This window comes from Bidens hawaiensis, unplaced genomic scaffold (genome assembly GCF_021521415.1).
Source record: "Bidens hawaiensis isolate Kalapana, Puna unplaced genomic scaffold, B.hawaiensis_p1.1 tig00020146_1, whole genome shotgun sequence".
Lineage (NCBI taxonomy): Eukaryota > Viridiplantae > Streptophyta > Magnoliopsida > Asterales > Asteraceae > Bidens > Bidens hawaiensis.
In genome coordinates, this window is record NW_027493068.1 from 257121 (window position 1) to 279060 (window position 21940).

General features: G+C 37.1%; 1 pseudogene across 1 annotated transcript; it reads left to right on the top strand.

Moving 5' to 3' along the window:
- The first annotated feature begins 1726 nt into the window (after window positions 1-1726).
- LOC143559963 (hyperosmolality-gated Ca2+ permeable channel 1.7-like) lies at window positions 1727-20037 on the top strand (annotated as a pseudogene). Its single transcript, XR_013140029.1, has 12 exons — window positions 1727-2039; window positions 2231-2392; window positions 2482-2617; window positions 3228-3329; window positions 4165-4284; window positions 4368-4448; window positions 5125-5465; window positions 16020-16266; window positions 17334-17658; window positions 18374-18607; window positions 19131-19359; window positions 19859-20037. The product of XR_013140029.1 is annotated as a hyperosmolality-gated Ca2+ permeable channel 1.7-like (transcript).
- Window positions 20038-21940: the final 1903 nt, after the last annotated feature.

Genomic DNA, 21940 nt, shown 5'->3' on the forward strand with positions numbered 1-21940 from the left:
GGTTTCGAGCAAACTTACATTTTTAAAGGGTTATTATTATAAATTCTTAAATAGTTACATTTTAAACCTTGAACTTTAATTATTTACATTTCTTAACATTTATTTTGTTTAAAGACCTTCAAGACAACCTTTCTAAATTCAAGACTTCTTTGCTTTTTAGGCATTGTGCGTTAAACTCGTGGTTCCGACAAATTTCCAAATTATCATCTTTTAAGTTTACTACTTGAAGGTGAGTACTTCATACCCCATTTTCCATCTTTTATTTTGGGGGTGACATTTCATACTTATTCAACAAAATGCTTTATATTTGAATCTTAAACCACAAACGTAGTTGTATATTTGACCTAAATAATTGCTCGATTTGGTGTTCTATGCTTATATGCCTATGTGTTTATCGCTTTTGGTTGGTGGAACTATAAAATCCTAGACTATTTGGCATCCCCTTATAGCAAGGTGTCGTTAACGTAATGCAATTAACGATAACTATAAAATCCTAGACTATTTGGCATCCCCTTATAGCTAGGTGTCGCTAATGTGTTTAGCGATATCTATTTATCCAAATTACCACTTTTATTTATCGTTTCGTATGCAAGTTTTGTGGCTATCTTTATTATATACTAATATGATTAAACTTATGAATTGCTCACCAACCTTTGTGTTGACAAACTTTATTTTATGAAATATTACAGGTTTGCATCTTGGTTGATTTATGATTGTGAAGAAAACGACATCAAAGACCTTAGGATATTAGTAAAAATGAACAATATCGAATTTGCCATATTTTATGATATCTTGTTTATGGTTATTTTATAGATAATTGTTACGTAACATTTTCGATGTTTAGAAATAAAATGATGTGACGTATCGTTTGTAAACAAGGGCGCGAAATTTCCGCAGTTGATGTTCATGCCGTTGCTCCCTCTTTCTTTTTTTCCTGCTTTCCCAAAACCTTAATCTGCATTGAATTGCATGCCTGCTGCTCATTACAATTTCAATGGAAAGCTAATTTCATTTCGTTACACACGTATTCATGAATAATAAGAGATCAATCAATTCGCTCACAACGGTAATTATTTATAATCTCCATATTTCATCATCATTTTATTGTAATTGTATCATCAAAACATAGCTTCATAATCCAATGCCATCGCATTGTTAATCAATTCATCATTCCAATTCCTCTTTTTTTACGATTATAATAGACCTTTTCATTTCATAATTTTGGACAATTTTGTACGGCTAGGTCTTATCTAAGAGCATTCTCAACCTGTTCCGTTACTTAGGGAGATTTGCAAATTATATGGTATGATCATGAGTTGCTGTGAGTAGGCGAGAGAGAACATGTTACACGGAAAAGTTAATTGTGAGCTTTCACTCTTCATACCGTATAATTTTTTAATGTTTTCCGAAAGTAGTTGTGAGCGGAGAATAGAGAAAATATAATGATGTATAAAAAGTATTATTTAATTCAACAGGATAGAGAAAATGCAGTGATTTTTAGTGTAAGTATATGATATATATATATATATAAATATGATAGGGAATGGGCTGGGTATGCTCTAAATATCTCATGACTACAAGACAGTTTTGAATTTCATGTACAAAATGATAGAGCCTAGCCTACTAATTTAGGGATTTTGAATTCATAAAACGCTATCAAATTCCATGCTTATAAAATGTGTGTTTGACCGAACCTGCAGGCGGTGTTTGAATTTGGAGAAACAACATGGCTACTCTTTCGGATATTGCCGTATCTGCTGCTATTAACTGTCTATCTGCAATACTCTTCTGGTTGCATTTGCTATCTTACGCCTCCAGCCCGTAAACGACAGAGTTTACTTCCCAAAATGGTATCTTAAAGGCATAAGAGATAGTCCCACTAGTTCCGGAACTTATGTCAAGAAATTTGTCAATCTAGATGCTAAAATGTACCTAAAGTTCTTGAATTGGATGCCTGCTGCATTAAGAATGCCAGAGCCCGAGCTTATTGAACACGCCGGCCTTGATTCTGCTGTCTACATTCGAATCTACCTTCTTGGGTCAGTTCTGTTTTGGTGCACGTTCGTATATGTTTCTTTAACTTTAACCGAACAAGCACGGACAAAAAAACCCCATTCGATCATTTGTTCGGTTAACGTTAAATGAACAAACACAAACATTCTCCGTTCATGTTTGTTTACAAGCCTAATCTTACATAAATAAAATTACTAATGTGAAATTTCACATGCAGTTTGAAAATATTTTGCCCGATCACTCTGCTTTCATTTGCTGTACTGGTGCCTGTTAATTATACTGGGGAGCATTTTGAGGTGATGAAAACGAATATGAAAGATTTAACATTTAGTGATATTGACAAGCTTTCAATATCCAACATCGCGCCTGGATCAAGCAGGTGTTTAAATATTTTTGTTTTATATTATAAACTTTCGTGATTTTAGTAACCATAATTGAGGATTTAAGTATATGCGTTTGTTTAATCAGGTTATATGCGCATATAGTAATGGCGTATGTCTTCACATTTTGGACATTCTTTGCTCTTTATAGAGAATACATGATTGTAGCAAAAATGAGGCTGCATTTTATTGCTAATGAAAGGCGTCGTCCTGATCAATTTACAGTGAGTGTCCAGTAAGCAAAGAATTTAGGAGTGTGCATGTAACCGAAAAAACTAATCTGTAACTGAGAAACCGTGCCGAAATAATCAAACCCAAATAAAAACCGATGGTTTGGTTTTGTATTTTCATAAAAACAAACTTTCAGTTCGGTTTTGGTTTTTCATGATTTAATATTTTTTTATAAATTACTTAACGTTCAAAAATAAAAATATAAGATCAATACTTAAAGTCGGTTTTTTGGGTTTTAACGGGTTCGGTTCTGTTATAAACGTCAGTTCGGTCTTTTTGGTTTTTGGTACATGCGAAACCGAAACCGAAACCGAAATTTGATTTGGTTTGGGCTGGGGTCAGTTATGTGATTACGGGTTGGTTATTGCGGTTTCATGCACAGATCTACTTAACTTATGAATGGGTAGATTTGGGTTGTGGCTTATGGGCTTATCTCAATCGGACCAAATAAAAAAATTTTGCTAACAGGGAACATGTCAATGGTCAACCGGTTGAGAGTCGGCCAGATTTAATTTTTAATGCATATAATCTCTTAAATGGGTTTTATTCATAATTTTGGTCATTGGGCCCTAATAGTTTGTACTGTGAGAATGCCTCATGCAGGTTCTTGTGAGGAATGTTCCTCCAGATGTTGACGAATCAGTTAGTGAACATGTTGAACATTTCTTCTGTGTTAATCACCCTGATCATTACCTTACACATCAGGTATACTTCTTCTTTCAGGAATTTATATTATACAATGCATCTAGGCCTGTTAACGAACCGAACATTCAGTGAAATCTTTGTGAACCATTTTGCAGAAAGCTCGGTTATTTAATAAACGAACAAACATAAATGCTTTTATGTTCATTTAGTTAAACGAGCGTACATGAACACATGTATCGTTCATTCATTTATGTTTGAAAACGATCATTCATAAATTTGTTTATGTTCGCTAGTTTAGTTTTTTTTAAGCTTGTTTGTTTACGTTTGTGCATATCTTCATTTAAATTTCTTAGGCCTATTACAATTTAGTCTAGTTTTATGAAATAGATCCATTACTATTTAGTCTAGTTTTATGAAATAAAATATTATTAATAGCTTTTTTATTAATAGCTTATTTAGGTCACATACCATAATGGTATTTCCCTTACATATATTATTATTATTATTATTATAATTATTATTAGCTTTTTTATAGCTGTTAAACTGTGATCTTATTATTAATATTATTATAATTAGTAGTAGTTTTTATATAACTGTTAAACTTTGATTTCCTTTATTTTGCTTCATACACATGTTCTTAGAGCCGAGGGTCTCTCTGGAAGCCACCTCTTTATTCCTTTGGATAGAGGTACGGTGTGCCTACATCCCACCGTCCCCAGACCCTACTTATAGCTTTGCTGTCGGTGGGATTTTACTGGGCATGATTGATTGATTATGAAATAAAATATCATCTTCACGTTTACTTTTAATTATTGTACACTCAAGATGTCCGTTTATGTTCATTCACCTATGTTCATCTATGTAGAAATTTACATATATAAACCTGGAGTTGTAGGTAGTGTACGATGCAAATACTCTTGCAGATATGGTGGTTGTGAAAAAGAGTTTGCAAAATTGGCTTACTTACTACACCAACAACTATGAGAGACACCCTAATAAAAGGCCCACAACTAAGGTATTTTCGTTTAACGTCTTCCGTTTTAAATATTATTTTCTCTATACTTTTAAAACCGGTTTACATGTAGTTCGTCTATATAGGCAGGTTTTTGGGGTCTTTGGGGAAAACACGTTGATGCGATAGATTTCTATACGGAACAAATCGAGACTCTAAGCAAAGAAGTAAGCATACAAAGTTACAAAATGATTGCTTTCTTGTAACACCATATCTGGAGGTGGTAATTTTGACCAATGTACTTATGAAAGGGTCAATTCGGGTTGTTTATAGTTTTGAACAGGTCAAATGGTCAAATCAAGATATTGAGCTTAAAGTAAACAAGTAACATGGGCCAAACATGTCAAATTAAATATTTTTTAGTCATATCTGGATCACTAGTTATTTCAAAAAAGTATAGATAGTTTGAACAAAAAGTGTTTCAGGTGGAGCCTAACTTTTATCGACTTAAATACGTCAAAGTCCAAAGTTTAATTTCAGTGCACAAACTTCCTAAATCACTGTAATTCAGAAAAACAGATTGTCATAAAATATACAAATATTTTGAACAAAAAGTCTTTTAGGTCAACATAACCTGACCCGAATAGTTTTGACCTGGAAAAACATCTACTTTTAGGGGTGTAAACAAGCTGTGTCGAGCTCGAGCTCAAACTCGACTCATTAAACTTAAGAGAGCTCGAGCTCGGCTCATTAAGAACTTCATATCTTAAGCTTGAGCTTGGGTCGTGACTAATGAGTAGTTTTTCAAGCTCGAGCTTAGCTTGTTTATTATTTATTAGCTATTATATTTATATACTTTTATAACAATTTAATTTATCCTTTCTTATGATTGGAAAACATTAGGAAGAAGCTGAAAGAGAAAGAGTGTTAAATGACCCCAACTACATTATGCCTGCAGCATTTGTTTCGTTTAGAACACGGTGGGGTGCAGCCGTTTGTGCTCAAACAGACCAATCACATAACCCCACCAAATGGCTCACCGAGTGGGCCCCGGAACCACGTGATGTTTATTGGGACAATTTAGCCATGCCATATGTTGAACTTAATTTGAGAAGATTGCTAATGGCTGTTGCTTTATTTGGTCTTACTTTCTGTTTTATGGTCCCTATAGCCTTTGTTCAAACTTTGACTAATCTTGAGGGAATTCAGAAGGTTTTTCCCTTTTTGAGACCTCTTATTGAAATGTGAGTTAACTTCCAATTGAATGTTTTTACAAATAGAGGTTTCGAGTTGGGTCAAAGAAAGTCAAACCTGGTTTTTGGTGAAACTGGTATAGGTTCCAACCTGGTTTTTAGGGGGAAAGGATTGGGTCTGACCGGTCTGAAACTGGGTGTTAACCGGTTCGGTTTGGGATGTAGCGTTTTAAAGTATAGGGTTATAAACTGATTCGGCTTGAAACCGGATTGGGTTGTGTCAATGAAAGTTAAGCCCGGTTTTCGGTGAAACGGATCGGGTTTGACCGGTTTGAAATCGGATTTTAACTGGTTCTGTAACACCCCAACCCGGAGCAGGCTGACGTGTCACTATTACAGATATCATAGACCAAACAAAAACCATTTAAATGAAATGAAAAGAATCCCATGGCAACCAAAATAGTTAAAAACACTGAAAGAAATTCTAAGTCAAATTTATTAAATGCTTAAATAAAAGAAAATTTAATCAAGTCCTTTTTCTTGAGCTTCATTTTACTCTCATCACTGATCTCCCCGATTTCCCGAATTACCTGTTAGCAAATAAGACAGACACAAACAAGAAAATACGGCTGAGCCAAAAATTGCCCAGTAACGGAAAGAACAATAGTATAGGTAAAGGCACACATAAGACAAAACACATACTGAAGTAAAACTGAAACTATTGCGGATATAAAACCACGTTTTAGACCGAACTATAATTAGATGCGAAACATAATCCGATACACGATCGGGACGTAATCTGAATATACTCAAATTTAACCAAATGCGTATACACATATCAAAACGGACCAGAAATATAGCGAAACAAAATATAATTACTAAAATACACGATGATGATGTTAAAATAAATAGGTCGTGTAATACGGAAGCACCCAGAGCCTAAACAGAGGGGTACACAGCTAGCTAGTCCATGCACCAAAGAGACGGTGTGGGTGGCGTGCACACATTGTTCCATCTCAAACAGAAGTCAGGAGTCAGGAGTCAGAAGTCGGAGCTAAGATCGATCTATACGCCTCTAAGTGGCCAAGGTACTACATGAGTACTTTCAGAGACGCCGTGAACTTTGATTACACACTGTCACGATAAGTGCCATGTCGTTGACGCCCCAACGACAAGTCAGAAATGCTCGGGTAACAGAGTACTGAACTAAAGTCGTATAACTAAAAGATATTTAAACAGGAACATGCAATAATGAATTCAAAATATATATAACCTATTGCATGCTATAAAATTAATATAACCATATCATACGAATAAACCGAACTAGATAACAAAAATCCGCACTACGAAGTGACGGACATCGAATATAAAATGGACTAGAACCAATACTATGAGTGAAGAAAAACAGAATCCGTACTACAAAGTAACGGAATATAAATAGTACTAAGAGGAAACAAAAACAGAAACCGTACCTTAACTGATGAACAAAAATAGAACAATAAAAGTTGTCCTTAACGAGTCCGAGAACCTACACTTTAATTATATTAAGAGTTACGAATTAGGTTCATGGGACTTAAATTACATAACTGGATTTTTGGTTTTGTTAACTTTTAGATAAACTGATTAGACGCATTTTAATATTTACAAATAGTATATTTATTGTCTACAGAACCAATTTATATATTAATCAGATGAGGAGCATGCATGGTTTCACAGTTTGTGAATTAAGTCACAATAGGCCTGCTCATATATATGAACTCCATATATACTCCTATATATATTTAATATTAAGTTCCCACTGTTCAATAGGGAAACTTCTGTAGAAACAAATTTATAAAACAATAACTTCAATCAACTAAAACCTCATTTAACTGTTCTATTTCATTCCGAAACAAAACGCCAATGTAAGTCATGGTTCGTGTTTAACCTAACCATACGATTTATTATTGTTGTTTCATTAACCAATTGTTCACATCGATGGGAAAAAAAACATGAAGTATGACTCGATCTGGGTTACCTTCGATGGAGGTAGAAGCGTGGAAGCGGCGTTGGTTCGTTCCGGTGGCGGCGGCTCGGCACTTGTGATTCCGGTGTAGGTGGCGTAACTCGGAAAAGCAGGAAACGCGGTGTCGGTGACTCCTTGCAACCACTGACGCGTCCAAGGTTGTGGCGGTTGTCTCTGAAAGTGATCGTTAGCGGTCGCGGTGGTTTTCGTCTTAAAATTTCCGGTAAAGGTGACACGTTCCGTGACGATTTGTAGGGCGGTGGTGGTTGTTTGTGAATACGGCAGAGAGAATAGGATTAGGTTTTTTTTTTTTTTTTTTTAATCCATGAAGATTCGTTGGAATTGTTATCGTATATATATATATTTACGAGTTATAACCACAATCAAATTCCTAAATAAGTTGATTGTTTGTTGCTCACGTTTGAAGGCCAAGTAGAAGTCTCACCAACTTATTATAATTTGACTTTCACATTTATTATTATTATATAGTTTAAACAACATTTATATTAAAATTATGGTTATTCGTTTGTTATCTAATACAAAAGTTTGGGTTATTATAATTATACTCCCCTAAAAAAAAAATTTCGTCCTCGAAATTGTAAGACGGTGACACATACTTTCGGATATCACGGAAACGAAACAAACTTAAAACTTTCATAAATTCAGACATGACAATTGCAAAGTCTTGGAAACAAATATTAGGACATATAAAACAGAATTCATATGAAATCAAAACCATCCAAACTGAAATCACCAAGTGCTAAAACGGAAATAAATACGGATATTGGGAACGAATTGTATCCTCCATTTCCCATGTAGCTTCTCGTTCAGAATGGTTCTTCCAAAGAATCTTAACGAATGAAATAGTTTTCTTTCGCATAATGCGTTCTTGACGATCAAGAATAGCTTCAGGTTCTTCTTCAACAGATAAATCCTCGCGAATCTGATGGAGCGGATAGGTAACAACATGTAACGGGTGATAATTATACCCCCTAAGAAGAGATACGTGAAAGACCCTATGCACATGAGATAACTGAGGTGGTAAAGCCAAACGATAAGAGACTTCGCCAACTCTTTCAAGAATTTCAAACGGTCCGATGAATCTTGGGCTAAGTTTTCCCTTGATTCCAAAACGTTGAACGCCTCTACAAGGTGAAACTCGCAAGAATACCCGATCACCGACATTAAATTCCAAAGCTCGACGATGTCGGTCTGCATAGCTCTTTTGTCGACTCTGAGCCTCTTTTAGCTTCTCACGAGCAATGGTAACTTTCTCATTTGTAATCTGTACCAACTCGGGCCCTTCAATAATTTTCTCACCAACCTCATCCCAACAATTAGGGGCTCTACACTTACGACCATATAAAAGCTCGAATGGCGCCATACCGATGCTAGCTTGCCAACTATTATTGTAGGCAAACTCAACCAGACTTAAATACTCGTCCCAGTTTCCACTCCACTCTAAAGCACATGCTCGAAGCATATCTTCGAGTGTCTGAATGGTACGTTCTGACTGACCGTCAGTCTGAGGATGAAACGCGGTACTGAATCTCAATCTAGTACCCCATGCGGCCTGCAACCCTTTCCAAAAACGCGAAGTGAAACGTGGGTCTCGATCACAAACAATAGAGACGGGGGTGCCATGGAGTCTCACAATCTCTCGAGTAAAAATATCGGATAACTTACTGACTGAGAATCCTTTTTGAATTGGAAGAAAGTGAGCCGATTTTGACAAACGATCGACTACAACCCAAATAGCATCATTTCTTTTGAACGTTTTAGGTAGTCCGGTAATAAAATCCATTGAGATATCATCCCACTTCCATACCGGAATGTCAAGTGTCTGAAGTAAACCCCCAGCTCTTTGATGCTCAGTTTTAACTTGCTGACAAGTAAGGCATCTGCTGACATAACTGGCCACGTCCTCTTTCATACCGCTCCACCAAAAATGTTGACGAAGATCTCGATACATCTTTGTGGATCCGGGGTGGATTGAGAACGGTGAACTGTGAGCCTCGGCTAACAACGACTCCCGTAGGGTGGAATCGCTAGGAACACATAACCGTTTCCCACACCAAACTACGCCATGTTCGTCTTCTCTGAATTCTGACTGTTTACCACCCTCCAAATTATGTATAATTGCCCAAATTTCTCCGTCTTCACATTGCGCACTCTTGATTCGAGAAATTAGATCAGGCTCAATCTGAAATCTGGCTAGATATCCATTGGTATCACCAAAATGGAGACCAATACCCAATCTATCCAGATCATTGAGGATATGAGGTTGCAGCTGAAAAGAATTTATTGTTCCGGAACTCTTCCGACTAAGAGCATCGGCTACAACGTTTGCCTTCCCCGGATGATACTGTATGATAGCGTCGTAATCTTTTAGAAGTTCTAACCAACGTCTCTGTCTCATGTTCAGTTCCTTCTGAGTGAAGATATATTTCAAGCTCTTATGATCAGTGAAAATATCGCAAGTCTCTCCATAAAGATAATGACGCTAGATTTTCAACGCGAAAATAACTGCAGCGAGTTCGAGGTCATGCGTCGGATAGTTGACCTCGTAAGGTTTCAACTGTCGTGAGGCGTATGCAATGACCTTACCATGCTGCATTGAAATGCAGCCGAGACCTTTCTTAGAAGCATCACTATAAATTTGGTATCCACCCGAGCCTGAAGGAAGTGTAAGAATCGGATTAGAAACCAATCGCTTCTTTAGTTCTTCAAAACTTTTCTCTCGATCATCATTCCAAGAGAACTTAACCCCTTTCCTTAACAGTTGCGTGAGGGGTAGGGCGATGGCGGAAAAACCTTCAACAAATCGGCGATAATAACCGGCAAGGCCGAGAAAACTACGGACTTCTGAGACTGAGGTAGGTCTAGGCCAATTAGTGACTGCCTCGATTTTAGCCGGGTCCATTGAAATGCCTTCGGCCGACACAATGTGACCCAAAAACGCTACCTTGCTTAGCCAGAACTCGCATTTTGAGAATTTTGCATAAAACTTCTTTTTACGTAAAATCTCGAGTACGATACGAAGATGATCCTCATGTTCCGCTTTACTTTTAGAATAAATTAGAATATCGTCGATGAAGACTATCACGAACTAATCAAGAAATTCTCGAAAAACTCGGTTCATCAAGTCCATGAAAACGGCCGGGGCATTGGTTAACCCAAACGGCATCACCAAGAATTCATAATGGCCATAACGAGTACGAAAAGCTGACTTAGAAACATCTGAATCCTTGATCTTAAGCTGATGGTAACCAGATCTCAAATCAATCTTAGAAAAACATTTGGCGCCTTGAAGCTGGTCGAATAGATCATCGATACGAGGCAAGGGATAACGATTTCGAATGGTGATTTTATTCAACTCCCGATAGTCAATACAGAGTCTTAATGAACCGTCCTTCTTCTTCACAAATAAGACCGGTGTGCCCCAAGGAGAGACACTCGGTCTAATAAAACCCAGTTCCAATAATTCTTGTAGCTGCTCTTTGAGCTCCTTAAGCTCCAAAGGTGCCATACGATAGGGTGCCTTAGAAATCGGCTTGGCACCAGGGACAAGATCAATAGTAAATTCTACCTCGCGATCTGGTGGAAGTCCAGGCAATTCTTTAGGAAAAACGTCCGGAAAATCACAAACAGTCGGATAATCAGAGATTTTGGGTTCATTAGAAGATGTAGCTTTAACTGAAGCAAGAAATCCCGCACAACCGTGCGATAGAAACTTATGAGCCTTAAGCGCAGAAATAATTTTTAAAGATTTTCGAGGCTGGGTCCCCTGATAGATAATTTCGGGACACTGAGGATTTCCAAATAAAACACGACGAGTCTGACATTCGATCGTAACATTATGTTGCGATAACCAGTCCATACCCAGAATAACATCAAAGTCGCTCATATGCATAGGATACAAGTCTGCGGCACGGATAACTGAATTGATTCGGATTGGACACTCGTTATAAACGTGAGAGATAATAGTGGTGTCTCTCAGAGGAGTAGATATCACTAAAGGGTACTCTAAGGCAGTAGGCATAGTCATTAAATATTTAGCAAATAAGAGTGATACCACAAAATGTGTCGCACCAGTATCAAATAAAACATACGTATCACGATCACCAATTTGTAAATTACCGGAAACCATACCTGGGGCATTAGCTGCATCATTAGCTGTAAGTGTAAAAACTCGTCCTCCTGCAGCAGATCTAACATCTTCCCTAGTATTAGCCCTAGGGTCCCGCTGAGGGCAGTCTCTGATCATGTGTCCTGCATCTCCGCATCTAAAACAACGACCTTCAGCTCGACGACAAGCACCTCCATGACGTTTCCCACACGTGCCACACAGAGGAGTATTTCGGTTTTGTTGATTAAGTGGTTGAGCTCTGGTGGGGTTATGATGTTGTTGCATATTATTCTGTGCGGGCCTATGATTCTGATTTCGATTTCCCCCATTTCGTGGCTGATTGTTGAAATTTCTATCAGTACGCTGTCTACGGTCTCGGGGTACAAGGGACTGTTCGGTTCCAACTTGAGAAGAAGATTGACCCTGATTATTTTCTCTAGGCCGCTTACGACTTTCATCAAAAGATTTCTGGCGGTGTTTCTTATCATTATCAAGGTTCTTAACCGCATCAACTATCTCATTTATGTCATTAAAACGGAGGTTCAAGATAAACTTCCTATCTCGGTCACAAATGGCCCACTTGAAATGGTTGGTCTGTTGTTCTTGCGTGCCTACAGTTGGGCCAAGAAAACTAACCAATCGACTGAAACGATTTTTAAACTCAACGATGGGCTCATCATTAGCCTGAATAATTGAAGAATATTCTCTCAAATATTCACTGCGATCAGCATCAGTGAAGTACTGTTGGTAAAACAAAGTACGGAATTCATTCCAAGGAAGTGTAGCAGCATAATTGTCTCCACCACGGGCAGTTTTCAGTGTCTTCCACCATCTGTGAGTGTCATCTTCGAGCTTGTAAGTAGCTAATCGAACCTTAAACACATCTTCAACACCCAGCACTTCAAACAGTTTCTCGATGTGCGCGATCTAGTTTTCAGCTTCTACTGGAGAACTAGCAGTACTAAAGGATTTTGGCTTTTGCTTTTGAAAACGCTCAAGCCAGACATGAATACCAACAGGATGATTGTTGCCTCCAGCATTGTTTCCACTGGCGTTGTTGCCACCGGCGTTGTTACCACCGACATTGTTGCCACCGGCATTGTTCTGCTGCAACTGTTGTATGATGTTAGGGACTGCCGCAGCAATAGCCGCATTGACGGCGTTAGCGACAAGGGTCGCAAGAGGTGGGTCGTTTCCAGCATCATTCCCGTTTTGGCGGTTAACACGTCTTCTAGAAGGCATCTGAAAGTAAGATAACGTATGAATTGAACGATAAAGATTTACGGAATACGCAAAAGACGAAAAGGAAAATCCTAACCCGATGTCTACCCATTAACTCACATTTTTAATTATTTTCGTGTAAGTTTTCTACAAGAAAGAGCCTGGGCTTTGATACCATAACTGTAACACCCCAACCCGGAGCAGGCTGACGTGTCACTATTACAGATATCATAGACCAAACAAAAACCATTTAAATGAAATGAAAAGAATCCCATGGCAACCAAAATAGTTAAAAACACTGAAAGAAATTCTAAGTCAAATTTATTAAATGCTTAAATAAAAGAAAATTTAATCAAGTCCTTTTTCTTGAGCTTCATTTTACTCTCATCACTGATCTCCCCGATTTCCCGAATTACCTGCTAGCAAATAAGACAGACACAAACAAGAAAATAAGGCTGAGCCAAAAATTGCCCAGTAACGGAAAGAACAATAGTATAGGTAAAGGCACACATAAGACAAAACACATACTGAAGTAAAACTGAAACTATTGCGGATATAAAACCACGTTTTAGACCGAACTATAATTAGATGCGAAACATAATCCGATACACGATCGGGACGTAATCTGAATATACTCAAATTTAACCAAATGCGTATACACATATCAAAACGGACCAGAAATATAGCGAAACAAAATATAATTACTAAAATACACGATGATGATGTTAAAATAAATAGGTCGTGTAATACGGAAGCACCCAGAGCCTAAACAGAGGGGTACACAGCTAGCTAGTCCATGCACCAAAGAGACGGTGTGGGTGGCGTGCACACATTGTTCCATCTCAAACAGAAGTCAGGAGTCAGGAGTTAGAAGTCGGAGCTAAGATCGATCTATACGCCTCTAAGTGGCCAAGGTACTACATGAGTACTTTCAGAGACGCCGTGAACTTTGATTACGCACTGTCACGATAAGTGCCATGTCGTTGACGCCCCAACGACAAGTCAGAAATGCTCGGGTAACAGAGTACTGAACTAAAGTCGTATAACTAAAAGATATTTAAACAGGAACATGCAATAATGAATTCAAAATATATATAACCTATTGCATGCTATAAAATTAATATAACCATATCATACGAATAAACCGAACTAGATAACAAAAATCCGCACTACGAAGTGACGGACATCGAATATAAAATGGACTAGAACCAATACTATGAGTGAAGAAAAACAGAATCCGTACTACAAAGTAACGGAATATAAATAGTACTAAGAGGAAACAAAAACAGAAACCGTACCTTAACTGATGAACAAAAATAGAACAATAAAAGTTGTCCTTAACGAGTCCGAGAACCTACACTTTAATTATATTAAGAGTTACGAATTAGGTTCATGGGACTTAAATTACATAACTGGATTTTTGGTTTTGTTAACTTTTAGATAAACTGATTAGACGCATTTTAATATTTACAAATAGTATATTTATTGTCTACAGAACCAATTTATATATTAATCAGATGAGGAGCATGCATGGTTTCACAGTTTGTGAATTAAGTCACAATAGGCCTGCTCATATATATGAACTCCATATATACTCCTATATATATTTAATATTAAGTTCCCACTGTTCAATAGGGAAACTTCTGTAGAAACAAATTTATAAAACAATAACTTCAATCAACTAAAACCTCATTTAACTGTTCTATTTCATTCCGAAACAAAACGCCAATGTAAGTCATGGTTCGTGTTTAACCTAACCATACGATTTATTATTGTTGTTTCATTAACCAATTGTTCACATCGATGGGAAAAAAAACATGAAGTATGACTCGATCTGGGTTACCTTCGATGGAGGTAGAAGCGTGGAAGCGGCGTTGGTTCGTTCCGGTGGCGGCGGCTCGGCACTTGTGATTCCGGTGTAGGTGGCGTAACTCGGAAAAGCAGGAAACGCGGTGTCGGTGACTCCTTGCAACCACTGACGCGTCCAAGGTTGTGGCGGTTGTCTCTGAAAGTGATCGTTAGCGGTCGCGGTGGTTTTCGTCTTAAAATTTCCGGTAAAGGTGACACGTTTCGTGACGATTTGTAGGGCGGTGGTGGTTGTTTGTGAATACGGCAGAGAGAATAGGATTTAGGTTTTTTTTTTTTTTTAATCCATGAAGATTCGTTGGAATTGTTATCGTATATATATATATTTACGAGTTATAACCACAATCAAATTCCTAAATAAGTTGATTGTTTGTTGCTCACGTTTGAAGGCCAAGTAGAAGTCTCACCAACTTATTATAATTTGACTTTCACATTTATTATTATTATATAGTTTAAACAACATTTATATTAAAATTATGGTTATTCGTTTGTTATCTAATACAAAAGTTTGGGTTATTATAGGTTCGGTCTGGGTTTGAATGGTTTCAAAGTATAGGGTTACAAATCGATTTCAACCCTACGGTTCGGTTCAGGTTTAAACCAGGGTCAACCAAACTGGTTTCAAAATCTGGGGTCCGGTTTCCAACCTGGTTTTTTGTGCACCTCTATTTAGAAGTGGCGGGTTGGGTTGGCTCGAAAAAAGTCAAACCTGTATTTCTGTGAAACCGGTTAAGGTTTCAATCCCGGCTTTGAGGGGGAAAGAATCAATTTGACCGGTTTAAAAGTATAGGGCAGTTTCAGACCTACTATTCGCTTCGGGTTTAAACCATGTTCAACCAAACCGGTTTCATAATTGGGCTCAAAACTGGGTCGGTTTCCAACCAGGTTTTTTTGTGCACCTCTACTTAAAAATGGCAAATTGGGTTTGGGTCAAAATGGGTAATTTATATTATAATTTAAGTTGGGTTGGTGGAGTTGTGGGCCTTTAAACATGTTTTATTCCTTTTTCTTATTTATTTTTCATTATTTTTATTTTTTTTAACAACAATTTTTTCCACCCAAAATCCCCCTAACCTTGCACTTGCAAGGATTTAAATCCACCACCTCACTTTTGGAGGGGCAGCACCATACAACTAGACCGTTTCATGGGTTCTTATTTACGTTTCTAAACATTAAATATTTTTAGTTATGAATATAAATAAGCCAATTGTTCAAAAAAAACCTTGCAGATTTTTGATGTATTTGCACATAGATCATTGGACTTTTTTTTGTATGGTAAAATCACTAGGCTTTTAAAACATAAAAAAAAATTGTCTTTTTAATAAAGTTTATGGACTTAATCATTCTATTGTTATTGTGAATCTCAAATGCTTTAAATGATCAGGGGATCAGTGAAGTCTGTAATTCAAGGTTATCTTCCTGGGATTATATTGAAGATATTTCTCATTCTTCTACCAACAATTATAATGTTTATGTCAAAAATAGAGGGATTTACCGCACATTCATCTTTAGAGACGCGCTCCGCTGGAAAATACCACCTTTTTTTGCTTGTGAATGTGTTTCTTGGAAGCATAATTACCGGAACTGCCCTTCAGCAACTTAAAAGAGTTTATGAATCAGTCCCCAACTGAGTATGATGCTATTTTTTTCCCATTTCTATTATAGGTGACAATATCGACCCATTGCCCATAACATCTTTAACGGATCAAACAGGTAAAAAGTATAAAAAAACAGTAACAAAAAACTATCACATGAGTTGAAGATCACCTAAAGTGTTATTTTTAATGCATAAAACCTTCTATATTAATTTGTTAAATATATTGTCATTTTTGAAAGCATATAATATTTGTAAGCATAGTTGACACACTAATTATTTAAAACAATTTTAAATTTTTGGTCAATAAGTATTTTTGGGTCAACCTGACAAGACTGGATTTTTTGACCCGTTACTCAACTTGCCCGACCTAGTCACTATGCCACATCAAATGGGCTGCAATTAGGCTTGTAAGTGAACCGAACGAACACAAATGGGGCAGGCTCGTGTTCGTTCATTTAGCAAAAGCGAACAACCGATCAAACATGAACAATTAAATGAACGTGGATTTCTTGTTCGTATTCGATCGGTTAGAAAATGATTTGTTCATTAATAGTAACAAAGAGTTCATAAATGTAAACGAACGAATATAACTGAATGTAGATAACAAATATAAATGAACATAACTAAGCTAACACCAATTAAAGGTAAACACGAGTATCAATACGCTGGCCCAAAAAATTAATTAAACTATACCAAATTATAATAGGCCTAACAAAATAAATGAATGCATAAATGAATAAACTCAAACAAACGTAAACTAATGAACATAAATGAACGAACATAACCGAACGTTCACAAACACAAACGTACGAACAAGACATGCGTTCGTGTTTGCTCATTTAACTAAATGAACAGATAGTTTTGTTCATGTTTGTTTGTTTATTAAATAAACTAACTTCCCGTCAAACGGTTCACGAACAGTTCATTAAATGTTCGGTTCGTTTACAGGCCTAATTGAAAGTCGGCTAAAGCGTAAACAAAATGCATAAAACCCTCTGTATCGTTTTATTAAAGATTATTACTGTGACATTATAGTTTATCTAGTGAGCAACAACATTTAGTATATTATTTGCTAAACTCTCTTTACTTTGTTAAACTCAGGATTCCTAAAACAGTTGGTGTGTCGATCCCAATGAAAGCGACATTTTTCATAACATATGTAATGGTAGATGGTTGGTCAGGGGTTGCTGCAGAGATCTTAAGATTGGTTCCTTTGATTGTTTTTCACTTGAAAAACACATTTCTGGTAAAGACAGAAAAGGACAGAGAAGAGGCAATGGATGCTGGTTCCTTAACTTGGGCCGTATCTGAGCCCCGAATACAGTTATACTTTCTGCTTGGATTAGTGTACTCTACTGTCACCCCTATATTACTCCCCTTCATTGTAGTCTTTTTTGCCTTTGCCTTTCTGGTTTTCCGCCATCAGGTAAACTGTTCCACCATTCCTTCAAAAGCGAAACCATAATTAGCGCTGTTCATGAGCCAGGCCGAGCCAGGGAAAGCTCGGGTTTGGCTCGGTTTTAAAGTTTGATGGTTGTTGTTAGGGGTATGCATGACTGAATGGGAAGGGTTTGGGCTCAAGCTGAACCAAAAACTGAAATTTGGTTTTTGAGCTTTTGAAAGCCGTTCAGTTTTGTCGGTTTTACCATTTGGGCTTGAAATTTTTTGGGCCGAAAAAAGGTTTGACGCAAAATATGAGACTAAATCTTTTTGTTAGTTAATAATTAATTGATTAAAATAATTTTGGCTAAAATATTTGGGTAACACCAATTTTACTCTTATAGAGTACTTAAAATTCAAAATAAAAAATGAAAATTCATAAATTCGTTTTGGTTTTAATTACATGCAAAACTGTAACAGAACCGAAAGTTCGGTTTTCACGAAAACATAAAACCAAACTTACAGTTTTTTTTGGGTTCTGTTTTTTCGGTTACATGCACACCCCTAGTTTTTCTCGGTCTAAACAAATCGGCTCGCCCCAGACCAATATTTCATGGCGCAACAGCCGTCGAACCGGGTAGACTGGTTTAAACTGTATCTGACCCGTTTCATTTTTAGTTGATTTCTTTTTTTAGCCTGCTCGTTACAGATAACTGGATCAAAATTGAAATTTTCTGCTATTTGTTGTTTGTGGATGTTAGATTATCAACGTATACGATCAGAAGTACGTGAGTAGTGCAGCATTTTGGCCCGATGTTCACCACCAAATAATCATCGGATTAATCATTTCACAATTTCTATTTTTAGGATTACTAAACACAAAAAAGGCAACTAATGCAAACTATTGCCTCATTCCTCTTCCCATCTTAACCTTCTGGTTCTTTAGATTCTGCAAGGGCCGGTTTGAAGCCCAATTCAAGCGATTCCCGTTAGAGGTTAGACGTAACCAACTCTATGTGAAAAGACGAAACTACCCTTTTGTTTATACTAGGGTGCGCATGGGCCGTATTAGTTAGTTTGGGCCCAAACTGAACCAAAAACTGAATTTATTTTTTGAATTTTTGAAAACCGTTCGTTTTTTTTTTTCCAGTTTTACCTTTTGGGCTGAAAACCAATGCCATAAAATAATGAATTTGGGCCTGCAACTTTGGACCTAAATTTGTTTTGTTAACTTTTGATTAATTTATAGTCACAAATTTTGTACCTAAAATTTTTTATTAAACCATTTATTAATTTCTTGTAAGTTACTTAAATTGGTTTTTTCAGTCTCAATAGATTCGGTTCGATTTTTCCTTTTTCGGTTGATGCAAAACCGAAACCAACCTGCAATGTTTTTTAGGTCCAGATCAGTTTGAATCTCAATTCAGATGATTTGCGTTAAGAGGTTAGACATAATCTGAAAAGACGGAAACACCGTTTTGTTTATACAACGATTACATGATTCTGTTTTGATCACAGGATGCAATGAAAAAAGATACACTCGAACGGGCAACCGAACCGAATCTTAACATAAAATTATATCTTCAAGACGCATACGTGCACCCGGTTTTCAAGGGTTCAATGGAGTTTGAAAGGCCTGTAGTTGTTGATGAAGAAGAAAACAGTCCACTTGTTGCAACAAAGAGGAGTATTCATCATAGGGAGGGTAAAAAAGTAATTCAACAAGGCAGTTCTGAGGACATAACGGGTATTTCACCAGTTTGAATTGGCATGATTTCTCGTCTATGATTCTAGGGCTGGCAAAACACATCTAAACATGTTAAACGCATCAGACACGACATTCCAAGAATAGCACAAATACTAAAAACGAACACAACACCATTAACTAATCCTGTCATTTTCTTCAAACACGATAACAGACGTGTTTAACTCGACTAATATTACCCATTCAATAACATGACACGGCCCATTTAACTTGATTAACAAATTATTACAATCCATAATAATAATATCCTTCCAAGAATAATTCTTAGCGTATTCAAAACCAACACTTGTATAAGGTTTAATGTAATTAATATAAAATAGGCTTACTCGTGTCTTAAACGTGTCGACCTGTTTATGACACGAAACCTGTTTTAACTTAAGCCCAAACATGTTTAACTCCGTGTCGTGTTAACAGGTCTGTGTAAGAATTTGCCAGCCCTTTGTATGATTCTTGATCTAAATGGGTTTTAAATTTATTTCAGAGAGTCCGAAAGGAGGCTCTGCAGCAGGACCGAGTGCCCGACACTGGTAATGGTGGAAGATAGGCTGTGAATTTGGCATGTACTGACTGAGTTGGAGAATGTTAGTGACTCGGGAGTGAGTCGAAACAGAGCCAAGATATGGCGTTTTTGTGTACAGAAAAAACCAGTTGTTCAGCTGATCAATGGCATCTGAAGGGTTTACTAAACCCATTCTTTTTGCATATGTTTTGTAAATCATAATTGTATTTTTACAATGGGTAATATTTTTTAACCTTTGCATTTAGCCAAAAGGTAGGGACTAGAGAGGCATGATTTGTCCTGGCCTCGGCTCAGAAAGCAGTCTGCGGCTTGGTTCAGTTAGGCCCGGATCAAGTTAAGGCTAGCTTAAAACTCGTGCAACCGCTCTGGGTCCTAAAAGCAGGGTCTTTAAAATTGATATAACTATTGAAGTGGTGGGAGATGTATCCAAAATGGTTGTTTGAATTGCGGTTTGGAATGGGATGGGCTTTGGGGTTGGTGTGGATCCATGAGAGTGTATGAGAAGATTCAGAATATAGTTATGATACGAATGTTTTTTTTTTTTTTTGAAAAATGGTCAATAGTATGGATTATTTATCGGAGTAATTAAAACAAAATTTTTAATAATAAATTTATTATTTAAGCGAGAGGTGCGTGGGAGACTCCGCTAGAGGCATTCATTAGTGGAAAATGGAGAGAGGGCGACGCACTTTAGATCATGTGTGGTGGGGCGTCATCCCTACTTATGGAGCCCCATAGTGCCGGGAACACCGCCCTCGGGGCGCTATAGGGAAATGGGGTGGAAGGTGATTGGTGGGTTTGTTTTTTGTTTATTTTTGTAATAAAATTAAATAATAAAATAATTATAAGATAATGATTTGAAGGGGTTTCATTCACTACACCCATTTTAACCATAAAGTCCATACGATGATGTGGTATGCATAACCCCCACAGGGGCTCTATCCACTAGGTATGGTGTTAGAGCCTATTTGAAATTTTTTTCATTATTGTTGTAGAAAACTAGAGGGTGTGAGTAGGTTAATAATGTTGTTGGTAAATTGTTTTTATAAGTGAAGAAGTTGAATATGCAATAGGTAAATAATTGAAGATATAGAGATGATAAAATCATGGATGTATAATGTACATATAGGATAGGCTATTTTATTTATACGTACGATAATCAGTGCATTTTGTGGTATTGTATAGGTATTGGTTTTGATTCATACCCATTTTTTTCCACTCAGAAATCCAACCCTCAAATCAACCAATTGCATCACACGATCTTTGGATTTGGCATGCTTATTTTGGCATTGCTGGATCGAATAATGACATCAACGTTTTAAACCAGCCACCACTGTTCAACGACGTGGCTGAGGGTTATGCACCACCATGTCATTTCACTGTAAACAGTAGACAGTACAATCAAGGATATTATCTTGCAGATGGAATCTATCCGGAATGATCGACACTTGTGAAAAGCTTAAAGTATCCACACACTGACGAAGCGAAAGCTTTCAAAAAACATCATGAGTCAGCAAAAAAGGATGTGGAGAGGGTGTTTGGGGTCCTCCAAGGTCAATGGCATATTATAAAAGGCCTTGCAAGGATTTGGAGCATGAAAACAATTTATGATATTATGTATGCATGCATTATATTGCACAACATGATTGTGCAGGATGAAGGGGAATTTGTAATCGACTGGACTGATGAGGTAGAAATGGATGTGCAGCTGCCAATACCTAGACCGTCTGAAGCTTTTGCACAACGTATGGAGAGGTATAAACATTTGCGTAATAAGGATGTCCACCACATCCTCCGACATAATTTAGTATAACATATCTGGGCTAATATAACCGTTGGTAAAACAAATATGACCATTAGTTACAAATATGACCGTTGGTTACCACTTTAAATACCCCTACTCTATCTCATTCAACTCCACCAACACTTTCAACTCCTCATCTTTTTCAACCTTCATATAATTCTTACTACCCCACACTATTAATCAAGCACGGAAAACCAATTCCCATTTTCAAACTTGCTAAGTGGCTCTAACCCAAACTC